This window comes from Polypterus senegalus, chromosome 14 (genome assembly GCF_016835505.1).
Source record: "Polypterus senegalus isolate Bchr_013 chromosome 14, ASM1683550v1, whole genome shotgun sequence".
Classification (NCBI taxonomy): domain Eukaryota; kingdom Metazoa; phylum Chordata; class Cladistia; order Polypteriformes; family Polypteridae; genus Polypterus; species Polypterus senegalus.
Genome location: NC_053167.1, coordinates 89095641 through 89118182, shown reverse-complemented (window position 1 = coordinate 89118182; position 22542 = coordinate 89095641).

The window sequence follows — 22542 nt, the reverse complement described above, 5'->3', positions numbered from 1 at the left end:
CTCAAACTACTTTGTGTATAGCACTTGAAATAGCCAGCTGTTCATTTCACACATTTTCTGTCTATATGACTCAATTGGAAAATCCTTGTTCAGCATAATAAATTCCACAACTGCAGTCACAAGATACACCTTCATAGTTTCCTGTCATTTCTTGAGATATTTATAGAAAGATAGGCACTCATTTTCTGGGTTAGTTGTGAATCTGAAAATTGTGATTGAAAAAATGTAAAATATGCTGTGTATATATCCATCCATCCATCCATTATCCAACCTGCTCGTATCCTAACTACAGGGTCACGGGGGTTTGCTGGAGCCAATCCCAGCCAACACAGGGCACAAAGCAGGAAACAAACCCTGGGCAGGGTGCCAGCCCACCGCAGTGCAGTGTATATAGCAGATATTATTTAAGAATGTGTTTTATTTATTCATTTATTTGTATTTGCTTATTACTAGAGCCACTCATTATACAGTTACTGTTTCCAAGCCTACACTTGATTTTCATATATAGTGTATAGTGTATATTATATAGTGTAATTCATTTATTTATATGTAGATATTATTTAATATTTGTGTGTATGGATATATATATATATATATATATATATATATATATATATATATATATATATATATATATATATATATATAGTAGCAGTAGGGGTGCTATTACTCCCTTGAACCCTCAGGTACCACGCCAAACACCAGGTAAAAATCCAATAAATATTATTTATTATAATAATAAAGTGCACAAAGCACCACCACTCCACTATTCTCAATAAACAATACACTAATCCAATAAATCACAATCCTCCACTCCCAGACGCTTAGCCACCCTGCCTCCCAACTCAGCTCATCGTCTGGGAGTTCCCACAGTCCTTTTATAGTTCATGACCCAGAAGTGCTAGGAAGTCACATGGACTGCAGGTTAAGGAGCACTTCCTTAACCTGCAGTCCACGTGACTTCCTAGCACTTCCAGGTCAAATCAAAACTCTTCTTTCTTCGTCAGCCCGGAAGCATTTTATTTCTTCCGTCCTCGTGACCTGCAAGTACTTCCGGCTGTAGGAAAACCAAATGTCTCTGTGTCTCCCTGCAATGTCCCCTGGCGGCACCGACGTTATCCAGCAGGGCTGTGTATTACAACTCCATATTCATGATGCCCTGCTGGAATTCGGGGCATCTCCACATTGCAGGGAGGGCTCCATCTGGTGGTTTGGGGGTCTTGGCCAGGATAAGCTGCCGGCCATAGTCCACAATATATTGTCACAAGAATGAGTTGGAGACATAATAAAGAGTTGAGGCAGCCACCCGTATATTATTTTCTCGGCAGCAAAAGTCATTTTTATGGTAGCACGATGTGCCTAGAACAGAGTCCAAAACAGAACTGCCTGTACTGAGGCAAGATGGCAGTTTGAAAGGCCCATAGGGGAAATGACATCATCAGTGCAGGAACTGGGAGTGGCATTTTTGTGCCCGGAAGTGAGGTCATCATTGAGGCCAGAAACAGGCGGAATTTCTTGGGAAAGGTCTGCAAGGGACTGAGAGATAGTAAGTACATTTTGCCACCCCCCTGCCCTGGCGTAGAATTAGTATTGTTTAGGCCATTCAGCTGTTTCCCATGTGCACGTGTGTGACAAGAATGAATGTGTACGCATATATTTGTGTATGTAAATAAATTCGTAAAATTTATTATGCATCAAAATAAAATATATACTAATGAGCAGTTTGTTGCTACTTCAGGTCATTGGTGTTTTTTGTCAACCATTTCATTTCCTATTAATAACTATGGCCACAGTTTCTAACATCATACATCATTTATAGTTGTGCACTACAGTCTCTCCCCATCCCAAAGATATGCAATGATAGGTTGATTGGCTACATTATACTTGCCCAGTATAAATGAAAGTGCTCATGAGCAAGTGAGCATTCCCAGACTTGAACTGGTTCCTGATTCAGAGTGAGTTCCTACCCTTTTCTCAAAGCTGCTGTAGTAGGGTTTCGTAATTCCTGCAATGCTGAATTAGAATGAATGCTTCCAATAAATAAATGGGTTGACAGATGAATCTAAAACTACACCTGAACAATAAAATATTACGAGTATTTTTCAATTTGAAAAACAATATTTTTAATTAAAATTTGTAGTATGCAAGGAACAAAGTTTTATGATAGAAGTTAATAATGAGTCATTAAATCAGAAACCAATGTGTTCTTTGCACATTTGAAAGGGAATCAATTAAACTTCATGTTAAATAGTAAATGATTAGTTATTTTTACATGCCAACTAGTGCACAATATATTTTCAAATTAATTAGGTACATAATTGCTGAAAGCAAAATGTTTTCATTCCAACAATGCTTGAAATAGCTAGATTTTGTTGAAAGAACAGTAATTAAATGAATGCAAGGAGTTTTGTTGACCTCCATCAGATTTACTTTTGTAATGAAATATACTATAATATTACAGATCATACCTCCCACAGATAGCGATGGCTTGCTTCTTTATTGTGCATGATCCTTTGAGCTATTTTTAACTGTGCTGTGGGTGTAGTTATCACAATTAATCCTGTACGTTGTTTGAACTGAGTGCCCTTTATGCAATGGGATGGAAATATAGTTAGTACGGAATTGTTTAGTGAGGTGCAAAATGTAAATAGATTTTAGATGGTATGCCTACAGAATGTTTAATCAGAAAGTAAAATGCATTTTAAGAATGCAGGATGTAGCCTTTTCAGTGTGACACATTATTATCCAATTTGAGATTTCCTACGTCTATAAATTCTAGTTTGTGTTTTCTTTTGACCTTTGGGTCTGTCTGGTCTGATAGCTCATCTCTAGTGATTTGCTCTGTAAAAATTCAAATATTATTAATATAGATATATAAATGGTGACATGACTTTTTACATTATGAAAATGCATAAATATTTACAAGATAGCAAATACTAAAGCAAAATAAGTTACGCATTCCTTAGTTCAGTTGTGGCAAAATAGGTCTAGGAAACCTGTGGCATTTTTTGTACGTAAGTTCTTAATCAAATAAAATTTTGTCTGAAATATTAATTAAACAGTTTCTCTATAGATAATTTGATATAGAAGGTATAATGACATTCTTGATTTCCAATTGAACTTTCAGCCTTCTCCCTTTCTTTAAATGTAAGCTTCCTTTCACGATCCACTGGTAAGCTTGCGTTGGTTGATTGACAACTCAGAACTCCATTATTAGTAAGTAAGAATGGATGTGAACGTGAATGTTCTCCTTAGCAGATTAGTGTCCAATCCAGAGTGCCTTTAATCATGCAGCAGTACGTGGCAGGAACCACTCAGTAGCAGCCCACAATCAGGGAAACAAAAGCTTTAGTAGGTGAACAGATTAATTTGATATTCTTTCCTAATTTTTTGATGGAACTTAAAGGGATACCACTGACTTTACCAGGGGTCAGGGTCAAATAAGATAAGAGAGTTGGGGTCCGCTGCAATGTTTAAGTCTTTGTAGACTCAAGACATGGGGTAGATTTTTCATCTTCCCTGCCCTTAACTGTCCTGCTTTCTGTGCAAACCTTTGTGATACTGAAATATGTCATTTTTTAAGTATGTTTTGTCTTTTACAGAATGTTTAGTAATTATAGCACCATACCTTAATTCCCAATATAATTTCCTTACTTTTATTTTTTTCAATTTCATTCTTTTAGACCAGTTATATCTGCTGCACATTCTTCTAAACAATTAGTCAATTGCAATTCCATAGGCTTTTTACATTGACAATCTTGAGTTGATTTCTTATTAGCCACCAAAATGAAAGATATTGCAGTCTTTCTTGTTCTTGGCTCCTATGACTATCCTTGAATTATAAATACCTCTCAACATTCTGTTATATAAGGTAATTAGAACCATCTGTCTGTTTTTTTTTTATCTCATTTAACAACCTTCTTGTTTCTGATTTTTCATCCTCTTTTTTTAATTTTGCTATTTTTTGTTTCTGCCCCTCCTTCTTTCTTCCACCTTGATCCAGACTTTATGGGTTGTGTACTAATTTCTGCTCTTTCTTCCTTGTAGTTATTCCAACCATTGTCTTAGTTTAATGATTTCTACTTTAGCCTTTGAATCATAAGACTGATTTGATTGTGGAATACTATTACTCCTTCTTTGTCCATCTTTTCTTTCTTTCCTTATTTAGGCTGAATTAAATATTTTTTAAGCTGTTCAGAATGTCTTTCCAAATTTGGTCTAGTTCCTTCAAAACATTCAGGAATCAAGAAATGTACTAAATAATGTCACCTATTCACTAGGAAGCAGACCTTTGTCAGTTCCTTACTTTCAAAGAGTTCGGAGTCAATGGTTAATCTTCCTTCCTATATCATCCTTGTACTTAAATTATGTTTTTCCTGGTTTCTTGGTTTTCTCCCTCATTTGTAATAGCTGAAGATTAAATTGTTCACTTCAAGAGATCATCTGGAGTATGCAGTTTACTTACAGCAATTCATACCTCATCTATCAAATCTATTAGGGAATCATTAAGTGTACAAAATTGTATTCAAAAGTAGCCACCTTTTGCTGAGATAACAGCCAAACTGTAATAACCTTTTTTTTGTAAGAATTCCAGCCATTCTGTGCAAGTCAACAACTCGGCCTCCAACCAAGAAACCCCAGATCTTCCTCCTCGATGTTTGACAGTTGGTATCACACACTGAGGAGCCATCCTTAACCACCTCAATGGTGTACAAACACCCTGCATGATGAATGTAAGATTTCAAATTGCCTTTGGATTGTGTAGGACACCAGGAAAGGGATAACCTGGGTGTCCTTATCTGTGAGAACATACCGGCCATTATTTAAAATGAATATCTTAGTGATGTATTTGCTTTAAGTATTGAGGTCTTCCATTTGCATCTGGTTCTCTTTTTCTGAGTTCAGGTAAGCCATGAACTTAGATATCAATGCATTAGGGTAATTCATAGATATTTACTGTTTTATAAAAAATCAGATAATATTTATGATTACTCCCTGTGTCTGTATAAGCATGCTCTTATTAAATATGATACCTGTTTAAAACTAGCTATTGTTACTTGATAAAGTTACAATATTTTCTTCCATTACCTATAACTGAAACAATGTATCATCTCCTAAGGAGCAGGCATATACTCCCTAAATGCCTGAAGATATCGCTACCTGAAATGACTGCTTAAAGGCCATCAAAATTAAAGTATTGGTTTTTTTTTTACCCAGAGGCTAAAGTGATAACTATAACACAGTTAATAAGCTCATTTTTTATGAAAGACTGCAGCTTTTAAGTTCAGGTTTACAATTTGTGACTTTTGATTAAAAGTAATAGTGCAAAATGCATTCTGATTAACATACCAGTAATGGTGCAATTCACAATAACGATAACGTGCAGTGAATACACTTGACTTGAGCATTCCTAGTTTTCATACTCTTTCTATCTATGTTTATCATTCATTTGCTCAGAGGTTGATGCGCTTGCTACTACCTGAGCAGCTCTTCTTTTCTCCACCCTTGTGGCCCACTTATTCTCTTCTTTCGTCGGCATCTTTTCATGTTAAAACAGATTAAGTCAGTGTTTGTGCTGCAATTGCTAGTACTTTTTCTTTAATTTTTCACTTAAGCTGGCACTTAAGTCTTCAATCTGCCTCAAGAATGATTTAAGATATGAAGAGGTAGAGGAAGTGACGGCAAAGGTGGTATGGATGAGAACAGCACCCTATGCATGTGCCACATGGCCACCCTGCTGGCTGCCACAGAGTCGATTCTACAATAAAGTACAATAAAAATAAAAAGGGGAATAACCTTGGAGGTCAATCATCACTCTGAAAGTGGATAGTAGACATCACATAGTATTTGTGTACCAAATTTCAGGTCAATAGGTCAAACGGTTTGCGAACTACAGGTGATTTAAAATCCTGAACAGACAAACGAACAGCCACGGTAGCGTATTAGATATGAAGATACAGTATAATGTGTAAATATTGAAAGAGATTCATTTAGCCTTATATTTTGTTTCCTTTAGAGGGCAGGTGAAGTTTGTAGTTGTTTGTTACAAGTGAAATCATTTTTATGCTGCTGGAGTGGTGTTGACCTTGTGCACCAATTTAATGTGCTGCTCCAAGCAAACAGCAAGATGGTCCCTTGTCTGAGATTGTTGCAATTGATCTTTGTAATCTAAGGTTTAATTTGTTTATCCATGCATATGTTAGCATACTACATTAAAGAGAAATCCTTAATGTTTGTTTAAATCTGAAATGAATAATGTAGAGGACATATGGAAAAAGGGACCCCATTTTATAGTGTGAAACTGCTCTAGTTCTTAGGATATATCAATCCATCCATTTCCTTAACCCACTTATCCATGGTATAATCAAAGGAGAGCTGGAAGAAGGCAGGAACAACACTTGAAAGGGGACAGTCTGTCGCAGAGTGAGCAGACATATGTAGCAAAGTCAGTTGACCTAAACTACATGTCTCTGTGCTGTGGAAGGAAACCAGATCAGTAAGAGGAAAAGCACATGGACACAGGAAACACATGCAAACTTCATGCAGGAAGCACTCAGGATGCAAACCCTGGTCTCCTTATTGTGAGGCAGCAGTACTTGGGGTACTACATGGGGTATATTGGTTAACTTAATAACTACAGAGTGATCAACATCTTAGAATCTTCAGTGAAACACACATGCCCATTTCATTCAGACTGAACAGGTATACCCTAAATCTGTGAAGAAGCATTTTGTTAAAGGAAAGTCACATAAACAGTTTATGCAGGTTGTAGGCTTATTCTGTATTTTACAGATGTGTAGCTTTGTACAAAATCCAAGAAAAAGAACCTATCAGCATTATCTGGTATTCTGCTTTTCAGGTATTTTACATGTACATTGTCCTGCTTAGGTTTAGGGTCTCTTGATTCATCCAGTCTGAACATGCAGTATGAAATATGGCAGTTTATAAGCCTCAAATCTCTTCCCCCTGTCATGTAAAAGGATACTCTGACTTTTGCCCTTCCTCCAATAATGTAGCACAACAGTTGCATGTGAAAATTACATCCACTTTCTTTTAATAAGTTTTTTTTTAAGGATAGTGAATTATTTACACCCTTGTATGCATATATGTTCAAAATGCTTCTAGGTGTCAGTTTGCATGTGTGTTTCATGTGTTAAGTGATAGATTTTGAGTCTCTCGTACTTGACTATCTTGGAGCATGTAATACAGAAAGTGGATATATCTGATGCATTTTTTGACATGCAGTATGCTTACAATAAGATTGTTCAACTTCAGATTGCTTGATTGGAGTAGATACAACCATTGATCAAAGAACCTTTGATATGTGTTATATCAAGGGGGTGACCTCCTTCCATGACAGAACACCTAGCCCACTGAGATCATTATGAAATTAAGAAGTTGTAATCAAGAAAATTTTCAACGTGTCTTCAATTTTCTTGCACATCTCATGCCAGAACATAGGTGACTTGCCTAAATGCATAACATATCAAGACTGAGTGAAGTGGAAATAATGACTTTCCCATCTGTGGAAATTCTTCTGTTTGTTTTATTCTGACAAATTCTCAGATCTACCATGCAATGGGAAAACATTCTCCTATTCAGTTGCCATCCTTATTTTGTGGTTTCTCTCAGGGTTATCACTTTGCACTATTCTCAGCCTCTTGTAGTTTTTGTTTTCAGCTTTGCGCACACTCTCAGGAAGGTATCTGCAAACAAAGCATCCATCAATGGACATACATTCATTGAAGATGTTGTCTTGGTATAGCAAAGGCTTCCTCAAGGACATTCCAGTTTCATGTTGGAATGTCCTTATCTCTGGAAGTATTGTGATAATAATAACAAACTCCTGAAAACCTTTTCTTGCACACATAATAGTATAAATTTCTATCTCAATCTAAACATATCTGATGTGACTATTTGTGAAGTATTTGGAAACGTATCCATTCTCCATTAGGCTCACTGCCCTGCACTAGAACAACATACAGTATAACCCAAAATGTCTTGCATTGATGGAATGGTGTGATGTGTGGCTCATGAACAAGGTTACCATCACGTATCAAGTTTACAGCAACCAGCAGATAAAGGTAGCATTAATCAAGGCAAGCTGTAACCAGAACTTCCATCTTTCTTCCGTCACTAAAGAAAACGCCAACCAGAAATCAAAGTCAAAAAGCAAAACAAGAAATCTAATATCAGAAGTTCTTGGAATAAAGCATATAAACCAACAAAGCAGGTTGTTTATTATTTATAATCTCAAATAACCAGGAAGCACATGGCACTGATCTTTATACAGCTACAAAATTGATATCACGCATTGCTCACTTCCAGCTCTCCTAAACAAGCAATACTCTAGGTGCATCCTATATGATATGAAAACATATTTCAACAATTGAACATGTACATATGGCTCAACATAATTACTACCCATGAATTCTTCATTTAAAAATAATATAACTGAATGAAATTAGCATCAAGAAAGGACTATAAACAATAAAAAACTTAAGTGAAAAAGAGTATAACAAATGCAGTGTCTGGTTTTCTGATGAGATTGGAAAAGCCTATTTTCCAATTCTTTTTAACTGAGAAAATAACAAACATTGAGCCCCAGATGTGCACTTTCCTTATTGACATCAGGATTGGCACAGCTCATCAAAATAACATCATGCCATCCACAACTAAAAGAACTGATGTGAACTAAAAGGCAAAGTTGCCTAAAAAGGGCATAAAAGTGTGTTCATATGCGACTCTGATAATTATTAAAGAATATGAGGAACTATGTAATATGTGAGAGTTATGTAAAGACTTCAAGGAGTGATGGGATATGATGAATGATAAAACAAAATAAATTGTCTGAGTGTGCCCTGTGATAAACTGGCAACCAGCCCAGATTTGTTTCTTTTCTGGTACCCAGTGCTGCCAGGATAGAGAATGGCTCTCCATGACCCTGAATTGAGTTGAACAGATTTAAAAAGTATGTATGTCAAAATATGGGATATAGGAATGATATGCAGGTAAACCAAAAAGGGTAAAAATTTAAGAAATCTACCATGGGAACTAGAATAGAAACAGAATACAGAGGCAAATTACCTTTACAGACAGAGAGACTTTTGTTAATGTTAAATTACAATATTACTAAGAAAATAAATTATTTTCTCACATGATATACATGGCAGTAGTGATGCTACCTGCAACCTAACAAATACATTGATCAGATGTTGGTTTATTTTTAACTGTATTAAAAGTATGAAAATGAAGCATAAAGAATAAGGATAAGAGAGAAATCAAACATTCACAAAGGCAGGCAATGTGTTGTGATGGTGCACTTTAAGACATAATGTTGCCCGTTCAATCCTAGCTTCAGACCTGTGTCCTTGAACGTGTTCATTAAGCCCCCGTAAGTGTAGGCACTTGCTTGTTTTGTTCCTTGACTTAGCTAATGCTGTCAGCCAAAGACATAATCATAAGAATCAGCTCTCCACTCATTCTCCGATTTCTTTTAGTTTAGAGTAGCAAGGGCACAAGACAAGATCAGGGGCACACATTTGTGCAAACACCCACCCTCAATCTTATTGCAAGGAGGAAGAGAGAGCAAAACATATCTTTTTCTGAATGTGAAAAGGCAAAACAAGTGTGAAAAGAACCAGAAATTATAAGAAAACAGGAATACTTTTCCAACAAAGATTTACAGAAGAGGTAGTGCTATTTAGAAAAAAGGAACTATAATGAGTATTTAAAAAGAAAACATGAGTCAATGAATATAACAGAGAATGTTTTGTAATGGACAATAAAGTAACTGGTTAATACAAAATGACAAATCTGACAATTGAAGCAATTAAGCATAATGCATGTGTATAAAGTATAATATATAATCAAAAAATTAATGATTATCTAGTGTAAGAAATAAGATCAGATAGCAGAACTTGAAAGAAAGAATGTGGGCTTATAATGAGAACAAACTATGGACTGAAGTAAAGAAGCCATTTGGAATAGCGAAAGATTATTGAATTTGGTTAGGTAAATCAAACAGAACTCCATTTGAGTATCCATCCATCCATCCATTTTTTAACCCGCTGAATCCAAATACAGGGTCACGGGGGTCTGCTGGAGCCAATCCCAGCCAACACAGGGCACAAGGCAGGAACCAATCCTGGGCAGGGTGCCAACCCACCGCAGGACACACACAAACACACCCACACACCAAGCACACACTAGGGCCAATTTAGAATCGCCAATCCACCTAACCTGCATGTCTTTGGATTGTGGAGGAAAGAGCGCCGGAGGAAACCCACGCAGACACGGGAGAACATGAACTACGCAGGGAGGACCCGGAAGCGAACCGGGTCTCCTAACTGAATTTGGTTAGGTAAATCAAACCGAACTCCATTTGAGTATCAGTTCCCTGAATTCAATTTCTCGTATTAAGGTAATGGAGTGCAGAGTCTTTTGTAGAACAGTGCAAGGCTGGAACACAGGACCAGTCCAAGTAAAAGAACCAGGTAAGGAAAAAATCAAAGCTAAGTAGAGGTTGGTTGATGTATTCATATAGATAAAGAGATAGTACTTTACTCGTCCGTAAGGGGAAAACGAGCATTTTACAGAATCTTTTAAAACATTAATTCTGAATAAAGAATATAGTATTGGTAATGTGAAATCAGCAGATTTAAATTTAGAATGCTATGATATCTGCTATGTACAGTAAAATAAAATGAAAGAATTCAAATAGAATGGAACTGGTATAAGTAATGGATTTTCGACAATGATTTTCTTAAGAAAAATCAGCAAATTAGTCATTGAAGAAAGTAAAGCTCTCAAGATTAAAATATATTAGTAGTATCATTTATATTTGAAAAATATACAAAATAAATTTTTAACTCCAGCATACTTAAAGACACAGATCCAAATTTACAGAATACTGTATGCCAACTTTGTAAACTGAAAAAATTATTAACACACTTGATTTGTAGACATATACTTTTCAATAACAAATTAACACAGAAACAAAACTGTGTATGAAAATGTAAATTAACATTCAGAAGCATATACATTCCCAGTGCTGAAATATGCACATAACACTATTTAAAAGAAGAGAAGAATTTACAGTACTGCAATTGTTTTCTCCCCCATTGTTATTTCATTGAGAAATCTTCCACTTACAGGTAAATGACTACCTGTTACTCAACAATTATCCTTCAGTTACATACATTGAGCACATCTTTGGCACTTGTCCTACAGGACTAAACACTTTCTGGATTCCAGGAAAGCTGTACTCTCCCAGTTGCCTGCAGCTCTTTGAGTCATGCTGCGTTTTGACATTTGCACCTTACATATTTGCAATGAGACCAGTAGTTCATTTTAATGTGTTAGTGGGGATCGGTTTATAACATTACCAGAGCAAATACATGAAAATTAACAGCACTTGAATTGTCATAATGCTATTTTCTAAAAAAAGCAACAGCACCACTACATATGGTTACAAAACATATAATGCTAATAATACAGTAGATGGAAGCCAGGGTCTTTATTTGGAAGTATTACTGAAATTCAGGTTTATGTCTGAATTATTATATAACAAAGTTAAAATTAAAGTGGGACACATCAGCTGTTTAAAAAAAAAATACTAAATCCAGGGACTGTTTATGCAGCTGGCTAGAGTTTACTAAGGACAGATGTGCAATCCAAGTAACGTGGTACAAAAGGTACCATGGGGCCATAATATAGTCATAGTCATAGTGAAGAAAGGGTTGCACGTAGTTAGAGAAAAATCACTAAGATGAGGCACTGAAGAACATATACTTAATATACTTGAGGAACAAGTAAGGAGAAAACTGACAAAGTGAAGACCAAGCAAGGAGACAACTAAGGAAGCTACACACAGGAAAGCTGTGGGACCAGACTGAGTTCATCATCGAGTCCTTAAGTCCTGTGCTGACCAATTTTGTGGTGTCCTCTGTCACCTCTTCAATCTGACCCTAAGGCTTCAGAAAGCACTACTTCTGTGAAAAATATCCTGCATTGTTCCTGTCCTAAAGAAGTCAGGGGCGTCTTCACCTAATAACTAAAGAGCAGTGGCACTTACATCAAACATCACAAAGACCTTTGAGAGACCGGTTCTGGATTATATGAGTCCTCTTGTGATAGATCACTTGGATCAACTGCAGTTTGCCTATTGGACAAAGCTGGCAACACTGTTAGGATTATGTTTTTTTCTTTTTTTGATTTCTCTAGTGCCTTCAATACCATCTACCCTTCCCTGTTAAGAGGTAAACTCAGAGATATGCAATGGACGAGCCTATGGTATTCTGGATAATGGACAATCTGTTGGGCAGACCGTAGACTCAATGACTGCATTTCTGATGCAGATGTGAGCATCATTGGAGCACCACAATAAACAGTCCTGTCTCCTTTTCTCTTCATTCTGCCCACCTCAGGCTGTAAATATAACAGCAGGTCATGTCAGTTGCACAAATTCTCAGATGATTCTGCATTTATGGGGTGTATTGATAAGGGGAAGAGACAGAAGAGAGGAGTCAGATGGAGAACTTTGTTTCTTGGTGCAAAGAGAATTGTATGCATTTTAACGTCAACAAAACCAAGGAACTGGTTATTGACTTTTTCCCACACCAAAGAGTCTCTGTGTTCAGTAAAGGAGATGATGTAAAGGTGGTGTACTCCTACAAGTACTTGAGGACCCACATTAATGACATGTTGGATGGGTCTTGAAACACAGAGGTAATAAACCGTATAAGAAAGGACAGAGCAGGTTCTTCTTCCTTAGGAGTCTGTGTTCCTTTAATGTCGAATGTGACATCCTTCACATCTTCTAAAACTTTGTGATGGACTTTCTACACTGCTGGTAACATCACCTTAAGAGAGGCCCAGCGAATCATCAAGCTAAACAAAAGTGCAAGCTCAGTTATAGGATGCACTCTGGACCCCTATCTATCTATCTATCTATCTATCTATCTATCTATCTATCTATCTATCTATCTATCTATCTATCTATCTATCTATCTATCTATCTATTGTCAGGGATGCCAGGGGCCATGACCCGGCCGGGACGCCAGGAGGGACCGGAAGAGGGTCAGAGCCTGGCCTGGATCACGTGGGGTTCGCCTTCCGGGTTGCTTTGGGGGCCACGGGTCAAGGGCATGGAAGCCCTTCCCTGTAGGGGCCCGTGGTCACCGCCAGGAGGCGCCCCGATGTCTTGGAGGCTTGTTGCCCCAGCACTTCCGCCACACCAGGAAGTGCTGGGGGGAAGACCTTGGGTGTTACCCGGAGGGCTGTCAGGAGGACAGCCGGCACTTCCGCCACGCTGGGGCGCAACGGAGGAATGCCGGGAACACCTGCTGCTCATCCGGGCACTCTTTAAAAGGGGCCGTCCTTCATACATTCGAGGCTGGAGTCGGGTGGAAGGAGGACAAGGCAGAAGGAGAGGATGAAGGTGGCCCAAAGAAAGGCATCGTGAGGCCAGGACTTTGGGATTAGGGGTGTGTGCACTTGTGTGGGTCTGTGTGACCAAAGGACTGGGGTCTTTGTGACCAAACAATTGTATATAGTGTAAATAAACGTGTGGTGGTTTGTGCAAAACAAGATGTCTGCCTGTCTGTGCCCGGGTGCCGTTGACACTATCTATCTATCTAACTATCTATCGTGACGGATGGCTGGGATGCCCCTTTGGCACTGAATCCGGGGGAACAGACATTGGCTGCACACTACGTCCTCCAGAATGCTTGGTGGCAGCCCCCCTGGGTTGCAATGGGGCCACCGCCAGGGGTAGCTGCATGGCTTCCTGAGCCCGTGCGGGCGGTGATGCAGCCACACCCAGGAGTGCAACCTGAATTAGGTCAATCATCACCTGGAGCACTTCCGGGTGTGCTATAAGAGGAGCCTACGTTCACTCCTGTACACGCCAGAGTCAGGAGGAGGAGGACAGAGCTGCCTGGGAGGAGTGGAGGTAGAGGAGCGTGTTGGTGTTTTTCTTCTGTGTGTTTTGGTGACTGTGTAGGGCCTGTGGGACATGGGGAAGACATGTCCCACAGCTAAAGAAAATAAAATCTTTTTGTTATCCTTTTGACGTGCCTCCAGTGTCAATCTGTGTCGGGTCGGTGCTGATATAGCGCCTTATTCCACACTATCTATCTATCTATCTATCTATCTATCTATCTATCTATCTATCTATCTATCTATCTATCTATCTATCTATCTATCTATCTATCTATCTACTGTGCCAATAAAAAGTATTCACCCCTTGGAAGATTTTTAAATTTTATTGTTATACTACATTGAATCAATATTGATTTAATATTTTTTTGACATTGATCAATGAAACAGGCTATTTATTGTTAAAGTGAAAACAGATCTCAGCAAAGTGAACTAAATTAATTACAAATATAAAACACAAAATAATTGACCTTCCACTTTATCTACACAGTATTTAGTAGATGCACTTTTGGCAGCCATGACAGCCTTGAGTCTGTGCACAGGTTTTGATCAGCTTTGCACAGGTGGACACTGTCTGTTTTCTCCATTCTTCTCCAAAAAAAAACAACTGCTCTTTGCATGGAGATTATGAATAAAAAGCTTTCTCAGGTCCTTCCACAAATTCTCAGTTGGACAGAGATCTGGACTCTGACTTGGCTACGTGCTGCTGGAAAGCAAACCTTGTCCCCAGATCTCTTGCAGACTGCATCAGGTTTTCCTCAGGATTTCCCTATATTTTCCTGCATTCGTTTTAGACTGTACTCTCACAAGCCTTCTGGTGCCTTCTGCAGAGAAGCATCACTACAACATAATGCTGCTAGCAACATACTTAATATTTGAGGACAGTATGTTTTTAACATTATTACTTTACTTTTGCAAAGCACCTTATAATAAAAACAAAAAATAAATCGATTATTACATGTAACCTTGTACATACATACTGTTATGCATGCACATCAAAGGATCAGACTCCAAGTTTCTGTCAGGTATGTGGTACCACTTCAGATCGAGAGGTGGCACTACCGCTAACTGTCTTATCGTTTTCTTCCTCCACAGTGCAGAGAAACCACCCAATGAGAGTAACTGACCCTGACCCTTTCTGTTCCTGGGCCATAAAAACATGAGAGCCTGGAAAGAGGCGTGACTTCTTTCTCAAGCAACCAGAGCTCCTTAATCATTTGACGGCAGATGCCACAACTATTATTGTATTAGCCACATTATTTGGGTGGCCAGAGTTTTTGTTTCCTTTTTATGCCATTGAGTGTCATTCTTGTAAATTCCATTAAGTAAACACGGACAATGGGCCCAGCATCCCAAAATATATTCTTTTTTGATCCTGTCATTCTTTTGGATGACCACAATATGGTAAATAAACTACCATGTCACAGTTTACAAACATGTTTTTTTAATAATAGTTTCAGTTTTGATTTTAGTTTTCGTTAACTATAATAACCTTGTTAAATAAACTATAACTGAGTTGCAAAGGTCTTTGTGAAAGAGCTCAGAGCATACAAGCTTTTACTTGTACAATTTCTGTCACTTTGTCTAAAAAAACTGTGTCTAAAACAATAAAAGCATTAATTAATAAGTAACTCGGGAAAATAATACATTTTATTGATGAACAGAACTCTGTAAAGTAAGTTGACCATTTTGTAAGCAGCTGAAAAAACAGGCAATTAAAGAAAAAGATAAAATGCCTGTAATGAGCCCCCATGTTTTTTTGTATAACTAGCCAACCCGTGGCGTAGTATACGCCGCATAATTATTTATTGATGGGTTAACACTTCCTGAAAGACACAGTTGTCCAAATGGGGTTGGTTTCAGGATACGACTGTGAGTGAATGAAAAGATGGAACTCTGGAGAGAGCAACATACAATTGTCCATGACTGAAAACTGGTTTTGGCAGATACAGGCATACCTTTTTGAATGTTTGGCCCTGTGCCTTATTAATTGTCATTGCAAAGGCTAATGTAACAGGAAATTGTTCGTGTGTAAAAGTAAAAGGCAAATTTGAATCTGATGGGGTCAGGGAAACCTGGGGAATAAGGACAGTTTGTGAGGTAGCAGCTGTGATAGTTTTACACTCCAGTACATTGCGGCGAATGCTGGTAACAGTCATTCTAGTGCCATTACAGAGCCCTCTTGCTGGCATGAGGTTTCTGAGAAGCATGACGACTGAACTAATTTTAATTCTGAGTTTATGCGGAGGCATGCCAGTGGGAGTAAGACTGTTAAGAAATTTTTGGGGAATGAAAGTTGATCTGCGGGATCATCTGTGACGATGGAGTCAATGCTGGTGAAAGTTACTTCGTCGGTGGGGATAAGTTTTAGTACTTGTTCATTAAGGTGGGTGACACTTAATATAGATCGCTTACTGAGTTGTTCCGGAGTGACAGTTGAGAAGCTGATGCCTCGAGAGCGAGGGTGGACGTGGGAGGGCGTGGGAGGAGGGTTAGAGTTGGTGGAGGAGGGCTCTGTCATGCTCTGCCATGTGTATCCCATAAGGCGGGAGGAGGGTTAGAGTTGGCGGGCGGGGCTCTGTCCTGCGTATCCCATAGTCGGGCGACTTAGTTAATTATATATATAGATGGTGCCACCTCAGCAACTAATGAAATACTTCTTGAAGAGCACAGATGTTTTTTTTTTTAAATGAGATTATTAATGAAAAGTTTTCATTTTAAAGAAAGGGAATAGATAGAGCATTAAAGTGTTTGCTTCTTTAGGTCACAGAGAGATGAAGTATTTCCCAGTAGTAGCAGGTGCATAGGCAAGAGCCAGCACTTAATGGGGCACCACTTCATCCCCATAGACACTCATATGCCCACAGTACTGGGTTAATTTTGATTCGTCAAAAAACGCATTTTAAGGCAAGAAGGAGGAATTCGGTGCACCCATCTAATTAATACTTAATTTATCTGAACTACTACCACACAAATTCAGCTAACAATTAATTCATTTTCCTGAATACAGTGAGGAACCTGGAAGACTGCTAATTCATTGTTTCAATCTTTCAGTCTGTTAATTCAGTTCAGTGTAGCAACATGAGGCACAATCAGTGATGACTCAGTGTCATCAGTTAAACTAACTTCAATATTTCTGAGATCTAAAATGAAAACTCACAGAGAAGTTGGGGTAGGTACACACTCCACAAAGGCAGTAGCCACACTGTGATTCAAGCTCAGATGTTTGGAGCTTTGAGCATCATCATTATGATAAACGTTTTAATGATTTAACTTGACAGTACTTTTCAAAAACTGTATGTCCAGAACAGCTGTGGGTTCACTTGAACACATTTTGAAAACATTGCAAACATTTTGTAGGAGATGAAAAATTAAAATAGAATGCTTTCTCATTTCAATATTTGTCTTTGACTTCTAATTTACAGTAATGTCTTAAATACAAAGGTGCTAAAGTGGTTCTTCAGAGTGAAGCCATAGGGGAATCATTTTTGGTTCTCAAAAGGACTCATCCACATGAAGTTTCAGAAAGGTTAATTTATTAAAATCCATAACAAGCTCCATACAGAAAAAAAAGAATAGATGGTAACTGATTTGTGAATACTCATGGGTCACTGATTTAGAAAAGACTCTTACTGCTTACAACAACACAGGCTAAGTCCAGGTTTTCTTTATCTGTTAGTGTCCTATTATAGGTAGCCTACTATACATTAAAGATTTCATTTTTTCTTCTACATATTGGAGGTTTTTCAAAGCACAAAGAATCAACTTCATATGCAAAGATCCCTTCCCAGAATGAAATGGTGCTTTGCTAAGGAATGGTTCTACGAGGAACAACAATAAACAATAAAGAACAATAAAATGCCGTTAAAGAAGCATTATTTTTAAGAATGTACATGCACTAAAAACATATTTTTTACTTAGCGTTTGTAGTACTAGGGTGTTGCTCTGTACTAGCCATTATGGATGTAGTGAGAAGTTAAGCACAATTTTATTGGCTAACTAGAAAGATTACAATATGCAAGCTTTCAAGACAACTCAGGCCAATAAAAGGTGCCATTTTGCTTAACTTGTCATTACTAAGCATTTTTAATAAAAAGGTAAGCAAATATAATTGGCAATACTTAGACCTCTGCAGATTTCAGGCATAATTCAACCTACAACATACAGTGTAATATAAATTTTAAAGACTATCAAATTTATATATATTTATTATGTAGAGATGTTTATGTCATTGAAATTAAGGTGCTGGATTTTAAAAGATCAGACTGTAAACTCAGTTGCTGTCTTTAACTTACTGTGAAAAGGCAAAAAAATATCTTTACTTGCTGGAGTTCCAATCACAAAAAAATGAAAATAAGTACTGTATGTGGACAATTGTACTGCATCCTATTTTTGTAAGTTGTCTTGGATACAGGTGTCAGACAAATCAACCAGTATTAAAAAAATATTCAAAATGACAGTCAAAAAAACAACTAGTACAGAAAGAAAAAGTGTTTGATATAATTGATTTGGTTTTGAAAAAGAAAGTTTGCACCAAAGGCCTACTCTGAATCTAGGAGGAAACGTTTTGGTCATTTATTTAAATTTAATTGCATAGTGATATGTATATTCTGGCACTGTGCTTGCTACTATTGGATTGACTCTAGATAGCCAAAGGGGTCCCAAATTTCATCATCAGTCTGCTACACAGGGCCTATTCCCATCTAGATACAGCTCACTGCTTTGTGAGGATCATATTTTTTGACTTCTCCATTATCTTTGAAATGGGCTGAGTGTCTAATATCAACACTACAAGTTAAAAGGGATGGAGACAGAAGAAGGTGAAGAATTATCTTTGGCACTCTTAATCTCCTTCTTCTTCTTTTGGCTGCTCCTGTTAGGGGTTGCCACAGTGGATCATCTTGTTCCATATCTTCCTGTCTTCTGCATCTTGCTCTGTCACACCCATCATCTGCATGTCCTCTCTCACCACATTAATAAACCTCCTCTTAGGCCTTCTTTTTTTCCTCTTCCCTGGCAGCTCTATCCTTAACATCCTTCTCCCAATATGCTCATCATCTCTCCTCTGCACATGTCCAAACCAAAGCAATCTCGCCTCTCTGATTTTATCTCCCAACCATCCCAACTGAACTGACCCTCTAATGTACTCATTTCTAATCCCATCCATCCTCGTTACACCCAATGCAAATCTTAGCATCTTTAACTCTGCCACCTCCAGCTCTGTCTCCAGCTTTCTGGTCAGTGCCACCGTCTCCAACCCATTTAACATAGCTGGTCTCACTACCATCCTGTAGACCTTCCCATTCACTCTTGTTGATACCCATGCTCCATTAGTGTCTTAGATCATTGTTACTTGTCAGAAAGACAACAGGCTTGTCAGGTAAACCAGTTGTGTGTCAATATGGGGGATTAGCAACAAAGTGGCCTCTTGAAGGAATTCGTCCAAATCCCTTTCTTTGAATGCAATTCTGAGAAATGCAACCTGTACAAATTGGAAACTTTTTAAGGGTAAATTTCACACAACATTAGGGAGTTTTCCTTCAAATAGTGAACCACAGACACACAGAATAAGTTACCAAGTAGTGAGGTAGACAGTAGGACTTTAGGGACCTTCAGATAACAAGTTAATTTTATTTTGTAGGAATTAAGTGGATAGTACTGCTGAGCTTTGTTTGGCTGAATGGCTTATTCTTGGCTAAATTTTTCCAAGGTTCTAATGGCTGTAATAATTGGCTGCATAAGTGTTAATATTTTTAATAAAAACTACAAGAAAACTGAGTAAAAGAAGCATTCTATTATTCTTGATAATGAAACCTGAAAGTACAATTATAACTGAAATTAAATTAAACCCACATAATCAAAAACTAACTGAAATAAAACTGAAATAAGAGGAAACGAAAATGTGTAGTTTCTGTTTTTTAAATAAACCACAATATTTCCTCTAAGGGTTTTTAAGTTTCATCACACTATATTTTACTGTACCAAGTTAGGTCCGCAGTTAGGAGACCCAGGTTCGCTTCCCAGGTCCTCCCTGCATGGAGTTTGCATGTTCTCCCCATGTCTGCGTGGGTTTCCTCCCACAGTCAAAAGACATGCAGGTTAGGTTGATTGGCGTATCTAAATTGTGTTTGTGTGTGTCCTGCGGTGGGTTGACACCCTGTCCGGGATTGGTGGCTGGGATTGGCTCCAGCAGACCCCTGTGACCCTGTGTTCAGATTCACATTGGAAAATGGATGGAAGTGAGGAAATCTGAATTCTAATCCCAAACCTGCCTTTCCAATAAATTCATTGAAAAACATCATTATTTTTTTTCTTATATACGTAATTCCCACATATTTTGATGATTCATTTTTGGTTTGGTGAAACATAGAAAAGCAAAGCTCAAAATGTTTCAACAAATAGCCCTGATCTGAAAAATAAAGCCCAAATATCTGATTTGAAATCAACCCATTAGATTAGACAGGGATCACATCCAGGCACTGTTCCTGCCTCGCACTTGATGTTCGCTGGGACTGGCGTGACCCTGGATGGATGGAATAATTAAACATAAAAGTCTGATGAATCTGTGTTCTAAGCTTACAACTGGTTTTTCATTTATTACAGAGCTCACTGTGTGGCGATTGGTTACATCGAGAAAGAAAACAGAAGGACAAGAATTGGGGTTGGTACGTTTGACAGTACTGCTGCAATAAATGTTTCCATCCAGGGTTGCGCATGTCCCAGCAAGCATCTTATGGGAGGCATGGACAATCCCTGGATGGGCCGTCAGCTCATTGCTACCACCGTGCCATCATGCCTCCACATGTTTAATACATACTTTAATGCATTTCATCATTCATCACATAGTATTCTAAAATGTTCAGTGTGCTGCAATATTATGAATGTAATATATACTGTGTGGCAATCACTCCCTGTGTGTTCCTGTCTATGAAAGAGAAAGGCCATTTAAGAAGCACATAGCGATTCACACACAAAGAACACATCGAATATGAAGCATTTAACGTGCTACTTAGTTATGATGGGATTTGAGAAACTCTAGTAAATTAAGCATCGATTTTAAGATGAAGTTTATGATGTTCAACTTTAGTGACAAAATAAACTATGAGAATAAAGCGGAAATTTCGAGATTAAGGTCTACATTTCAACCTTTTTTTATCAGTGTGTCCCTATTTTTTTTTTTGTTTTCTCTGTGCCCTAATACACATCAGTATGATGCTCAGATAGTAGGCTACAACTCATTTTGTCACCTTGACTTTAACATCTGACAAGTTCTTTTTTATATCGGTCACTGTGCGACTTTCTGAACTTGAACTTTTGAGTGTCACTACATCAATTTCCTTTTGTTGCTCATACCACTGCCAAAGCTGCCAAAAAGTAAGTTTTTCCTTGCCTCCACTGAGTAGGACCTCCACTTTGCATTTGGTGAAATTCTACTTTTTTAAATGTGCTTTTACCATTGTCTTTTAACAAATTACAGATTGAAAGGGGCTATTTATATTAATTTATATGTTAAAATAAGTGAAAATCTGGGAGGAGTTTAGGTGGGGCTGTAAGCATGTGTACATGCGGTAAATTTTGCGTTCATTGGGATTTATAAAGGGGAAGTGCATGGAACTTGGTGTACGTACAGTTTTATGTATCTGGATTTTTTTTTGCGCATACACACATTTCCAGTTTTGTCTGTACGCCATGTTTTAGTCTGAATTCAACACATGTCGTTATACACAAGGCCCTAGATATTCTTTACATGTGGCTTGTTCTCACAGTTTCTAGATATTCTTTACATGTGGCCTATTCTTTTTATTATTATATTGTTTGTCTTTTTGCATGGAATATTAATGATTTGTTATGAATAATTTGAATAAGAATATTTTGATTTAAATGAAACAGAAACAGTAGAAAACAAAACATGCATTCAGTCATTAAAAGGATTATTGTTTTCACCAGATACTTACATTTGTAATTATATAAGTCTCTTATTAAAATAAAAACAAAAAGAATAATGAGAGCCAGTTTTGGGATTGCTTGTTAATGTGTTCTTCTCACCTACTATCAAAGATCAGGAGGTTCCTTGAAATTGATCAGACTCCCAGCAACAGATTTACAAAGAGAAGTGCATTCTCCCAAAACACTGTATCACAACAAAATGAGAGGGTTATAAGAAACTGATCAATAATATGCTCAACTAGACTACTTCTGAATCTCAGTTATTGCTGCTGTTACATTGCTTTTGATACTGTAGTGGTGGGCCATGTGTATTTTTTTCCAGGACCTCTTATCTACCTCAAAATTGTTTTATTTAATAAAGACATTCAAACACACAGTCTATATTTCTTTCCTTAAGTGTTTCAGAGTGTACACGTGTTCACTTAGGTAAAGTGTATAACGTTAAGAACACATTCTGCAATAAGTCTGACTATAAAGATGCTTTTTACAAGGTGAAGTGTTCAGCAATAAACACAATTTTTAAACTTTAACATGAAGCTTTTGTAGCTATTAATAAAGGTTGCATTGTATATCTTTATTAAGGTGCAATTCAATGTACTCACAATGTACAGCATATGGGAGTCAGCAGTGGGATTTACACTGGTTATTTTTGTT